We start from the raw sequence: 13,289 nt of genomic DNA on the forward strand, positions 1-13,289 counted from the left end.
GGCTTGGCCTCAACAGTTCTTATGTCATCAGGGCGTTGCTGACTTTTATGCACTATGGGTCTCAGCAGTCGGTGACGCCCCCCCACTGTAACCTTACATGGTCTACACTTTGTGAGTTGTTGTAGTTCCTAAACACTTCCACTTCTCAATAATACCACTCATGGCTGATAGTGGAAGATCTAGGGGGGGAAGAAATTTCAGGATATGACTTGTTGCATAGGTTGTTATAGGACAACACCGGGATTTAAACATCCATTCTGTCAAATGTTTATATGGCACTCTAATGATGGCTGTAGGTGCAGGGTGTATAGATAGGTTTGTGACACCAGGGCACCGTTAACCTACACGCTCTGAGGTTGCGATAGCTTCTCCTGGGTCAGGCGTGGGGTAATGAATACACCAATGTAAGGTTACAGATAACTCTCTTTACTTTGCTGGATGTAGCAGATCTCAAACAATACAGTCTCTGGTGCTCCAGGATAGGCAGAGTGGAACCCGGGGAGTCTGCCACCTTCCTGGGAGTTGTAGTTGCTGTGGAACGCGGCTTTAAGATTATTAGCAGCACAGGCTGACTTGAAAGACTTGACTGACTGACTGACTGAAGAGCTTACCACTAGGCTTTGATATTCACCTGTGCACCTGGGTATTTTTTAGATTGGCGTGGCTGTGGAATTTTGTAGTTTTCTTCTCCCTAAGCTTCTCCTTGGTACCTCAGCTTACTAGCTGGAAGACATTCTTCCTCACTGCTTACTGCAACTGCACTGAACTGAACCTCCTCACTGACTGCTTTGCCTCACTAAACTAAACTCTCCTCCCCCCCCCCCTCCCCTACACTATGTAAGGGAAATGTTGTGGGCTCTCCCATTGGGGTGTCAGGGTCACCTGGTCACTCTGCCACAACCCCTAAAGGTACAGTGCATAAATTAATACATGAAATAACAGATCAATATATCACATTATAACAGGTGTAACAATGGAGCAGTGGGCCCAACATATAGACAGCAGGGATGCCAGAGGCAATCTTTAGCCCACAAGACAGCCTTCACTGCCGTATCCCGACCTTATCTTATTCAACTCATTTTTGTACCTCATCAGTTTTATTGCCAGACTTAAAACCGCGGCATACCACGGTTTTTAGTCCGGCAACATAACCAGATATGGTGCAAAAATGAGCAAACCGGAGTCACTATCTGACTCTGGTCGGCTCATTTAAATGAATGAGATGCGGCGGGCATATGGCAGCGGTTGGTTTTGAAATATCCCCACAGGATCCATCGGCCGTATGAAGAAATTGTAGTGTGAATGTAGCCTAAGTGATGGGCACAGTACTTTTGTTTGGTGTACAGCACATGGGCCGTTACATGAACCAAATGGTTCTGATGGTCCCTGCTCACAACATTTGGAATAGATACAGTATTGTGCAGTAAGGTTTTCCACAGACATAACACTATAGAGATACTAAAATGAATGCGCTACTTCTATGTGATCTGGTGTGATTATTCATGAGCTGCACAAACAAGTTTTTTTTTTTTTTTCCCTGTTTGCAAATAGGTAAAAAAAATTGCCAGGTGCAGATATTGTACATAAGTAAAACAACAGTCAATTAGGATGATAGAAAGTGGCGTTCAGTGCCAAGATCTGAGCCGCTGTGACAGGAACCCCAGACTTGTGTTTACCTGACCTCATTACTCCAATAATTACGGTAATAGTGACTGAAATGTGAGCCCGGCCTGACATTTTGTTCCTAATGCAATTTTCATGCTGAAGACTAGAATAATAAGATTGTCATGAAAACAGTACACTCCGGGCATGATTATACATCCAGACAAATGCTGTTTTTTAAGAACGTTGTGAATCTTAAATAAACTGTACGAAACAAAACTGCAGAAGAAAGCTTTTCTCTCCTGACATAATAGATGATTACAAAGGTGTAAAGCGTGCACCTCCCATCTGCACTAATATTTGGATGAATGCATCTGTACAGAAGAGTGGGGCTCCAGTCCTGCAGGAACGCATGGGAATGGAGTTCCTGCATTTTTTTTTCACAGCGGGAACACTGTTCCCCAGAGGCGTAGCTTGCAGCTTCTGGGCCCTGATGCAAAATTTTCAACAGAGCCCCATGTGCCAATTATTATACCTGTCTCTTATGGGGCAGATGTGCTTTAGGGCCCCCTTAGGCCCCAGGGCTCTGGTGCAACGCTACCTCGGCACCACCTATAGCTAAGCCCCTGCTGTTGTTCCCATTAGAGTGGGAATCTTGGGGGAGTTCCCCCTTATTTTTTTCCCCAGGACTTGACCCTGCAGAAGAGTATATGAATATCCTCAACAAGATGGAGGCATCTGCATGGATTTTGCTCTGATAAGATGGCTTTGTGGATAGGAGAATCTAGGGGCCAGCGCTCATTCAAAACTAAGATTTCGAAATAGCAATGGGACCACCCCTGCTTACTGAACTCCACCCCCTCCATATAGGTTAATGGTCTCAAACTGCGACCCTCCAGATGTATCAGTGGTCTCAAACTGTGACCCTCCACTTATATCAGTGGTCTCAATCTGTGGCCCTCCAGATGTATCAGTGGTCTCAAACTGTGACCCTCCACCTATATCAGTGGTCTCAAATTGTAGCCTTTCAGATGTTGCAAAACTTCAACTCCCAGTATGCCCGGACAGCCGTTGGCTGTCCGGGCATACTGGGAGTTGAAGTTTTGAAACATCTGGAAGGCCAAAGTTTGAGACCACTGATATAGGTAGACGTTCTGCTGACATTTCTCGGTATATGTAGAACAATGCAGTAACCTCCTCAGTAAAAAAAAAAGTGATCCATAAGTGTTCTCCAAAAAGAAAGATTTCTGCAGCACTCACCAGTGATCAAGGCATGTGTTCATTGCTGTAAAGCCAGGGCTCAAGTCCTGCAGGAATGCATGGGAACTGAGTTCCTGCACTTTTTCCACAGCAGGAACACCATTCCCATTAGCAGGAGTCCTGCAGTACCAGCTTTGGAGTGGAAATCTTCCCATGGACTTGACAAGAGCCATAATGATGCAGCTCTTTAGTATATAAAGAACAGTATGTGAAACCATAATTGCCCCTTCATGCAAAACTGAAGTCGTCAAAGACATCATCGCAAGGCCTCCTAAGTCAGTGGATATCCTACTAGAAAAATTCGCTATGATGGGAGATAATTCATAAGCCATAACATACTCTAAGACAAGCTATTGAGGGGATATAAGTCCTCGCTGAAAAGAAAATGCAAGCAATTGTATAATAGTGACCCTTAAAGGGGTACTTCGGTGGAATTTTTTTTTTTAAATCAACTGGTACCAGAAAGTTAAACAGATTAGTAAATTACTTTTATTTAAAAATCTTAATCCTTCCAGTACTTATCAGCTGCTGTATGCTCCAGAGGAAGTTCTTTTCTTTCTGAGATTCTTTCCAGTCTGACCACAGTGCTCTCTGCTGACACCTCTGTCAATGTCAGGAACTGCCCAGAGCAGGAGCAAATTCCCATAGCAAATCTATCCTGCTGTGGACAGTTCCTGACATGGACAGAGGTGTCAGCAGAGAGCACTGGGGTCTGGCAGAAAATACATTCAAAAAGAAAAGAACTTCCTGTGGAGCATACAGCAGCTGATAAGTACTGGAAGTGTTCATATTTTTAAATAGAAGTAATTTACAAATATGTTCATCTTTCTGGCACCAGTTGATATAAGAAAAAAATGTTTTCCACTGGAGTACCCCTTTAAATTGAGATTCATTATTGATGGCTATGGCTGATGAAGCGTCTTCTCCATTTTTTTTTTTTTTTGGGGGGGGGGGGGGGGACCAATTTTTCCTTTTTCAAACTTTTTTTTCTTTTAACAAGGAACCTAAAGGATTGTATCATAGTAAATCTTTCACCATCCATTAGATCTCTACTCATGGTTTTCCAGAGAAGTGATCTTTATAAAGAAGAGGTTGACTCTATGTTAGATATAAGGGAACTGACAATCTGTCGCAGGGGTGGCCTTTTGGTAAGGCACCACTGTGCACTGGAAAAACTTCCAATATACTGATTTCAAAATAGAAATAGGACCACCCCTGCCTAACTGAACTCCACCCCCTCCTACCTTTTTTGAAAGCCTACCTATATCAGTGGTCTCAAACTGTGACCCTCCCATTGTTGCAAAACTAAAACTCCTAGCATGCCCGGACAGCCGTTTGCTGTCCGGGCATGCTGGAAGTTGAAGTTCTGCAACATCTAGTGGGTCACAGTTTGAGACCACTGATATAGGTAGGCTTTCAAAAAAGGTAGGAGGGGGTGGAGTTCAGTTAGGCAGGGGTGGTCCTATTTCTATTTTGAAATCAGTATATTGGAAGTTTTTCCAGTAGAACACAATAGAAGCATCAGGCATGGGCATTACTGCTGAGATTCACAGGGGTGGTCTTTTGGTGAGGTACCGCTGTGCACGCGAACAACTAGAAGAGGTTACAGCAGTGACTCCATTCTTTAGTTAAAATACTAGTGCGTCACCTTCATTCTCAAATTCCCAGTGACCAAACCTTCACCGATCATAAAGTAATGGCACATCTTATCTTAGTTAGATATGCCATTTTTTTCATCGGATGGAAAATGTCCAGTTTCCAAAATATATTTTTTTTTACTTGTTCCAATAAATCCAAAATAATGCACCTTTACAAAAGTTCCTACTGTGCTGCTGTTTTGTGTCAACAGCTGTTCTGCAGACTACACATCTCCACGGTAACAGACAACAAGCAAACTATGCGTAGTCTGATCCTGCAGTCATATTCCCTGCTACCTACTTCCGGACACCATTAATCACAAAGTCGGGGACAAACGGAAGAAAGTATGAACCTACAATGATTACACTACACAGAGTTTGTCTCTTGTCTGTTACCATGGAGATGCATTTGTAATTTTAGATTTATTTTTTCCAGTAGAAGTACAAAGGGCGCGCTAGCAGCCATAAAAGAGTCATTGGAAATTGTGGCCATGCTTATTTTATAACAGCCCCGTACCACTTCTCTGACTGTATTTTAATGGTCCGTTCTGTCGTTTGACAATTCCCATGAGTATTCAGTTGAACATATTTCCAGAAAGATATTTCGAGTTACCTCTTACAACTTTCACATTTATATGTTTCTTGGAGCCTGACGTGTGAAGGTTATTTCAAATTGAATCTGCTCCTCTGCGGTCTGGACATGAACATGGTAAAAATAAACCAGAAACTAGAGAGCCAGAGCCATAGAAAGACCTAATAATAATAATCTAGGTCGCCATCTTGTATTCTCCTCAAACCATGGCAAAATGTATTTTAAACATGTGAAAATTGTTAGTGGGAGTGATGCCGAGAATGATGTTCACACTGTTCTATATTTACGACATAGCACGAAAATAACTGTTAATAAAAATGATCAAAGTCAGAAAAAATTTGGTGTTATCAACCATCTTATATGTATTGAAGACTACTGGTGGCATCGTTTGAGGCAAGGAATTACAGTGAAGGAAAAAATGATTTGATCCCCTGATGATTGTGTCCAATTACTCAATGACAAAGAAATGATCAATCTATAATTTTATTGGGTTTATGTGAACAGAGAAAGACAGAAAAACACATTTGAAATAAGTTACGAATTGATTTGGATTTTACTCAGTGAAATAAATATTTGATCCACTATCGAACAGCAAGATTTCTGACTCCCAGGTGTCTTTTATACAAGTGATGAGCTGAGATTGGGAGCACTCTCTTAAAGGAAATCTGTCAGCAGTATCACTGGCTTGTAGTGTTGGTGATGCTGATCAAAACGATACTCACAGCTTCCAGATTTGCCCAACCGTTCAGCTGCAATTCTCCTTTTTCTTTTTATGCAAATGAGGGCCTTGGGGCATGGGCGGAGCTCCGAACCGAGCTAGGGACAAAAAGTAAAAAAATGTAAAAAGTCTTTCAGAGTTCTATTAAAAGTCTTACCGTTACAAGACCCATCATGCGTTGCCCTTAGTGAGCTGTGAAGCGTATCCATGGTGTCTATTTTTCTTATATGAATTTGTCCTAAAATTGTTAATGCACAGAGCTCAGCTGCAGGATACATGGGTATGGCCAACAACCTTTACCACGCGGCCCCTAATATGTAAGACAAAAGGTGCTGGCAGTCACCAGTTAAAATATCAAAACTGAATTATACTTTTCCAAGGACTGTTGTTTTTTTCCGGCCTTTCTTATTGTACAATTTTGGGGTGTTTACAATGTGAATCATGTAATGTACAGTTGTGACGCCAGGGTAATGTAAACCACCACGATCCAAGATTTAGACAGTTCTCCTGGGCCAAGCGCTGGGGACAATAGTGACCACAGAGGCAGGGTTATGGAAAACTATCTTTTACTGCGGTAGGAATTATGGTAATATCCTTTACAGTACAGATAAGAACAGGGGAGATCCAGAGTAACCCTTGGGAGACTGTTGCCTTGCTGGGATTTGTTGGTAGTTGTCTTTCACTTGACTGTATTATGGTTGCTGCAGACTTTATACTTTAGCTTTAGACTTGACTTTTAAGACATCCCACGTTGACTTGGGTCGTTCTAATGTCCAATTAAAGCTACTATATTTTACTGAAAAACAACAACTAGCCCTTGCCTGAGGTTTTCTACTGTCTCTATCCCTGACTGGCACTGTGTGGCCACAGCTAGACATTTCCAACTCCTCCTGGGAAGGGAAAACTAGCAAAATGGCGTGGTCGTTAGTGTTGCTCGCGAATATTCGCAATGCGAATTTTATTCGCGAATATTGCATATTCGCGAATTCGCGAATATTCGCGAATATAGCACTATATATTCGTAATTACGAATATTGTTTTTTTTTTTTTCACAGTACACATCACAGTGATCATCCCTCTCTGCTTCCAGCTTGTGTGGTGTAAAGAAGGCTCTAATACTACTGTGTGAGACTGGTGCGCGCATTTTCGCATATGCGAAGATTTGCATATGCTACTTTTCGCATATGCGAATTTTCGCCTATGCTAATTTTGCATATGCTAATTTTTCACATATGTTAATTTTCGCATTCGCGAATTTTCGCTTATGCGAAAATAAAACGAGACTGTTACGAATATGCGAATATTCGCGAATATATGACGAATATTCGTCCATATATTCGCGAATATTCGCGAATTCGAATATGGCCTATGCCGCTCAACACTAGTGGTCGTTCACTTTAAGATTTTCTTTAGGCTTCCCTTGAATCACCTCAGCTCTCCTTCTGACTCCTCTCCACACTGTCCTTCAGCTCCACTCCAACTCCTAACTAACTAACTCCTCCCCCCTACACTATATAAGGCCCAAGCTAGGGGACCACCCATTGGGCATCAGGATCACATGGTTTTCTCTGCATCATCACTCCTTAAATATACTTTTGACATTTATTAAAGGCAATGTTACAAACACTTTATTAATCATCAGACAATAAATTGTAGTGCCTTTCAATGCAGCACCTGAGCAGTGGGGGCCAGCACTGGCACCTGAGGCAATGTTTACCTGACAGGACAACTCCTGTACTGGGACACCACAATTGCGTTATCTTAGTCACAAGTATTGTAGAGCAAGCAAGGATATACATCGATATATAATAAATCTCCAATGTAAACTGACATGGAAGAATGAAATGACTCCTCTGAAGGCTGCGATGAAATAGAAATTGGATTAAAAAAAATGATTGATTGAATTCCTCTGCAAGAAGCGTTTTGCGATGTGATAAAATGGTAAAGCGATAAAGTAATATTATTTCCTCCATAAACAGAAAACAAAACATGCAAACAAGACGTATTATGCAGGATAAATAAGGTCAGTACTGGGAGACGTTCTCTATGTTTTCTCAACGTTATTGAATTTTAGTTATATCTGCTCCACTGTTCATCTTCAAGCACGACTTCCCTCTAAGAAATGTAAAAGAGACTCTCTTGTGTATAAAGACTTCTCTCTGTTTATGGAGAATCGTACCATATCATTTCAACATATGCCATAAAATTGAAAAACAACAACAAAAATACAGGATAGGCAGCACTGGCAACGCTGAAGGCAGTAGAGACCTAGAGCCACGGCCTTGGGTTGGCAAAGTGCACTCAAGGAGAACTAATTATGGCTGTGACCCCACTGAGCATTACCCTTATGTCCATCTGCCCAGTACACCCCTGAACATGTGACTATTTCTATAATGGTAAATGATCACTTATTGATGTGTGACCCCTATGATCTTAAAACAATGTTTGGAAGCTCCTAGAGCAGTGTTTCCCAATCAGCATGCCTCCAACTGTTGCAAAACTACAACTCCCAGCATGCCCAGAAAGCCAAAGGTTGTAGTTTTGTAACAGCTGGAGGCATCCTAGATGAGAAACACTTTACTAGAGCAGGAATGGAGCACTGGCCCTGCATACACACGTTGCTCTGTTTGTTTGGGAGACTTTTTCCTATGTTCTGGCTGTGCCCTCAATTTATTATGGGGAAAATGTTGCCCATGCTTTTGGGATTGGTGTGTGGGGGGAGGGGGGTTTCTCAGTGCTCAGACCACCATTGATCAGCTTGTTATTCTCCATCTGGTTGATAGGGAATAACTATGTCCCTATAGGGAAGAGCCATCCATACCATCCAGAACATAATCCTGTTGGGCACCAGCATCATCTTGGTTCCAGCTGAAGCACAGGCTGGGACAAGGTCCAGGAAGTGAGGGTGGGACTAACACTGTCTGTGCTCACTCCTGTCCTGTCAGACTCCTGTATGAAAACAGAAAGGAAGGAATTACAGAGCAGCACAGAGATATTTCAGTGGTGCCTGGTGCTCTCTCTACTTTGCATTGTGGTTTGCCCAGTATCTGGAATAAAGCAGCCATGTTTCTTCCAGTTACATATAATACCTTTAAAGGGATACTCCAAAGGGTAGGATATACTATGTCTGATCATGGGGGTCCCCCCAGATCTTCGGCACAGCACCCCAGTAATCCGCTGCATGGAGCGATACTGCAGTAGAAGAGTAACTTGAATGTCTTGGACCCCAAATCGGCCCCAGAAACAGGCCCCCATTTCTTATGTGGCATAGAGCATTAAGGTTCAGCTATCACTGTTTACTCTACATCCCATGTTAGCTCTGCCCTAGTACAGTATTATGGATGACTAAATGTGCTTCTCCATATACTTGAAGTTTACAGACTAATTTTATCCTGATTACATTTCACCCACCATCACAATATACCAAAATACCATATAGTAGATTATGATTACAGCATCTATGTTTATGTTTTCCAACCTGTTGCAGAACTACAAACCCCATCATGCCCTGATGATTTCTTGATGAGGGAGTAGTAGCTTTGCAGCAGCTGGAGATCCGCAGGCTATGGAAAATTGACTTACATCATATCAATACCAGACAGGTGCATCTCTTGTAGACTTTTTATATTGACTTCTTCATCAGATTTGATCCTCTGATCTATTATCGTTACAGATATAACCTTCATATTGTTTTAATTGTGTCCTTACAGTTCAGATTCAGGTGCAAAAGTTGGCAGCTGCCATGGCACAGTATATGCCCTGGTGCACATCCCTCTAATCCCCGGGGTTTTGATACAGAAGACCACTTAAAGGGGTTCTCTGCTGCCCCACTTAGAGCAGACGGCGGGGTCGGGACACCACTGTCACGCCCCTTGTGACATAACGTCATGCCCCTCAGTGCAAGTCTATCACCACACCCCCTCAATGCAAGTCTATGGGAGGGGGCGTGGCGATAGACTTGCACGTGACAGTGGCGTGACATCACGAGGGGCGTGACAGTGACTTCACGACCCCCGCTGCCCACTCCAAGTGTTCTAAACGAATGTCGGGTACAGCACAGAGATCACGCACGGATAGGGGATAAGATGTCTAGGGACGGACTACCCCTTTAATCGTGGTAAGTCATGGTAAGTGGAATCTTCAGCAAGACTACAGCCACCATTATCACCACCATTGCACATTTTTATCACACTCCTTTCATCAGGAACTGACAACCAGACAGCCTAGTATCCTTAACATACACAGAGACATTATTCCTAATCCTCCATCTACCACACTCCCAGCTAAGGATGTCCTGCCTGGTGGTAACTGGAAGGACCTTGGTAGTAGTAGTGCACTTAAAGGGGTAGTCCAGTGGTGAAAAACATATCCCCTATCCTAAGGATAGGGGATAAGTTTGAGATCGCGGGGGGTCCGACCGCTGGGGCCCCCTGCGATCTCTCTGTACGGGGGCAGAGCTCTCCGGCCAGATAGCGGGTGTCGACCCCCGAACGAAGCGGCGGCTGACACGCCCCCTCAATACATCTCTATGGCAGAGCCGGAGATTGCCGAAGGCAACGCTTCGGCTCTGCCATAGAGTAGTATTGAGGGGGCGTGTCGGCCGCCGCTTCATGCAGAGGTTGACACGCCCCCTTCCCGTGGGCTGTTGGGGCTCCGTACAGGAGATCGCAGGGGGCCCCAGCGGTCGGACCCCCCGCGATCTCAAACTTAATAAGTTGTTCACCACGGGTCACCACTGGACTACTCCTTTAAAACCAGGATGTTGCGGCAGAATGGATAACTTTATTGAATTTCTTCCACATAGTGGAGTTACATATGTTAAACAATACCTGCATTTGTATAGCACAAGAAAAGAAAAAAAGATCAGCAGTACACTCACCACTCTTTTACTCGAATGCACAGCTGTCCGGACCGAAGCAAACTGATCCTCCTTGGTGCCCAGCGAGAACCTAAAATCATAAGTCTAAAGTTATTGGCTGTTAAAGGAATACTAGTACGAAGGCACAAAGCTGCGGGAACTCACCTGTGAATTCAAACTATTTTACTGAGCAATCTTGGTTGTAGGATACAGAGGAAAGGATGGCGGCCATTTCACAGCTCAACACTAATTCTTCATGCCGTCCCTATCCCGTCTGTATCCCACAACCAAGATTGTTTAATAAAATAGTTTGAATTTGCAGCTGAGTTCCCGCAGCTTTGTGTTTTTGTATTACCTAATACCTGCATTTGGTAGATGGCAATGGAGGAGGTAGATTGTGTGGGGTCATGGTGTTCAGATGAGTAGTTCCTAAGGTAGTAGATTCCCTAAAAGACTTGCTTGAAGAAACACTGCAAGGTGTAGAGGTGTCAGAAGCAGAGCTTCATAAAACCATACGTACACCTGTACTGGGACACTGCAAAACTATTTGTGGTGTCGGATGAGAGGATACTGTCTTGTGGGGGGTGTAGGGTGTTTAGGGTGTTTCTGTTCAGGATAGTTAAGGGCGCTGTTAACCCTTGTCACTCATGATGCCAGGGTGAGGGTTAAATGCTGGGTTTCTTGATAGGCCTATTGCCACCCATCCCAAGAGCAATAGGTGATGCAGAAATAAAGGATTGTCCACAACCACTGTTAACTGGAAAGTTGCTGGAACTTTTACTGAAGAATTTCTGTACATGTGGTAATAGTAACAGTCCAGATAACAGAGTCTCTTTGTATATAGCTAGAGCAGCAATTGACAGTCGGTTGGGATCAGATAAGCCCAATTTACCTTCTTAAGGATTGTATAGCAGAGATCCGGTGGATTTAGGGGAGTAATTAGGTCCAGTGATCTTGCGATGAGTAGCAGGGAATTGCTTAGTATATCCGCTATGTTAGAGGCCTAGGCCGCAAGGCTTTGGCCTAGTAATTAGTCTTGTAAGCTGCGGAGGTCCTAACTCTTCCAGAGTCAGCAACCCAAGAGAGGGATCAAGCTGGCGCAGGTCCCTTATATGGGCAGGAGCTGGCCGTTTTTTGATTGGTCCGTAACGACTGTCACTTACCGTCACAGTGCATTGTGGGTGAACACGTCACAGGAACCTCCAAAGGTCCTGTAGCAAAACCGTAGAGTTGTAACCTAATCACGTGACCCGCAGGTCCTGCTACGCTCCGAACAGGTATACAACTAAATATATACATATTTATACTTATATTTATATTAATAAGAACTGCTATATAGTCATCGACTAACTGAGAGGTGACAAGGGGAAAACTACAAAAGAGGGACCCCGACGTCCTAGGGACTCTGACTATGGGGACCTCTATATAGGTAACGTATACAATACGTTACCGGGACACCACATATTCAATACTTGACTTCTTATTGCACTAACTTTTTCCTCTTTCACTTCCTCTTCTTACCCTTCATTACCCTTTCACCTTGCCAATGGGGTATGTCTCTACACAGTCTGGCACTGTCAGTGATGATTGGACCGTGTTGGAAACTTAACACTCAGTTGACAATTTCTTTATACTTCCAGGAGGAATAACAGAGAAACAACCCAAATCTAGGATCCCAATCATTAAGGATACAACTATTTACTAAAACAGACATTTTAGGGGAATCAGCAAGTCCACTTTAAATTGTATCATAGCCATTTTTATTTTGCCATATGATATAGACTAGGATATAGCCCCTAAATAATAATTTATTTTTACATGGATGGTCGTGGTATGCTTTTATTGAGTATGTATGCGGGCTTAACCCTACTTAATTTTTTACTTCCTGTTTGGTTTGCTGTAATATATGGTGGGAGTATTTTATGATATTGCACCTGAGTTGTGTCTATGCATTGAGTGGATGAGCAATAAAATTACAAAGTGGGTCTTAGAGACACTAATCAAAACTTGCAAAAACATGACCACAGGCAATGCACAGGACGACAATGACTATATTGGGTATATAGCTGGACAACGCATTTTGACACCTTCTTGTGCCTTCCTCAGGTCCACCAGAACGACTGATGCAGCGTCCTGGACTGAAGCTGTGCAGCCGGGATCTGACACCTACAAGGGTCTGTTCAGACTGCGGCAACTCATAATTTGCCTTCTACATTCTCCATCACTATGGTGTGGTGGTGGGATGTACACCTACTGATATACTACCAAAGAAAGCGCCCCCTTCTTTTCTTCTTTTTTTAATCCCTCCAATTCACTTCTATTCATTGAGCAAATTTGGCAGGTCAGTAGCTTTATATACTTTTCTGGCTTGTATCGTTAAAGGGTAAAGGGGTATTCTGCCACTAGACATCTTATTCCGCCACTAGACATCTCCTTTGGATAGGGGATAAGATGTCTGATGTCTGCTTCTGGGGACCCCGGTCATCTCCGTGCAGCACTTGGCATGCTGAAACTTATTTACAGAAAGCTGGGTTTGGGCGGCCAAGTCGTGACATCAACCCAGCGCTCTGAAAACAACTTTCAGAATGTGGGGGGGCTGCACGGTCACGCTGGGAATGCCTG

At 43.4% G+C, this 13,289-nt stretch overlaps 1 long non-coding RNA gene across 3 annotated transcripts; it reads right to left on the reverse strand.

Moving 5' to 3' along the window:
• Positions 1-5,574: 5,574 nt before the first annotated feature.
• Positions 5,575-10,747, reverse strand: LOC130362930 (uncharacterized). 3 transcript variants are annotated; one of them, XR_008891636.1, is made up of 4 exons: positions 8,899-9,120; positions 8,631-8,758; positions 7,527-7,669; positions 5,575-5,907 (listed from the first exon to the last, which is right to left on the reverse strand). It is a non-coding gene; the product is annotated as an uncharacterized LOC130362930 (long non-coding RNA). The 3 variants fall into 3 exon arrangements; XR_008891634.1 differs by lacking the exons at positions 8,631-8,758; positions 8,899-9,120 and adding an exon at positions 10,689-10,747 and having other exon boundaries at positions 7,527-7,924; XR_008891635.1 differs by having other exon boundaries at positions 8,631-9,120.
• Between the last annotated feature and the right edge of the window lie 2,542 nt (positions 10,748-13,289).

The sequence above is a fragment of the Hyla sarda genome, chromosome 3, assembly GCF_029499605.1.
Source record: "Hyla sarda isolate aHylSar1 chromosome 3, aHylSar1.hap1, whole genome shotgun sequence".
NCBI lineage: Eukaryota > Metazoa > Chordata > Amphibia > Anura > Hylidae > Hyla > Hyla sarda.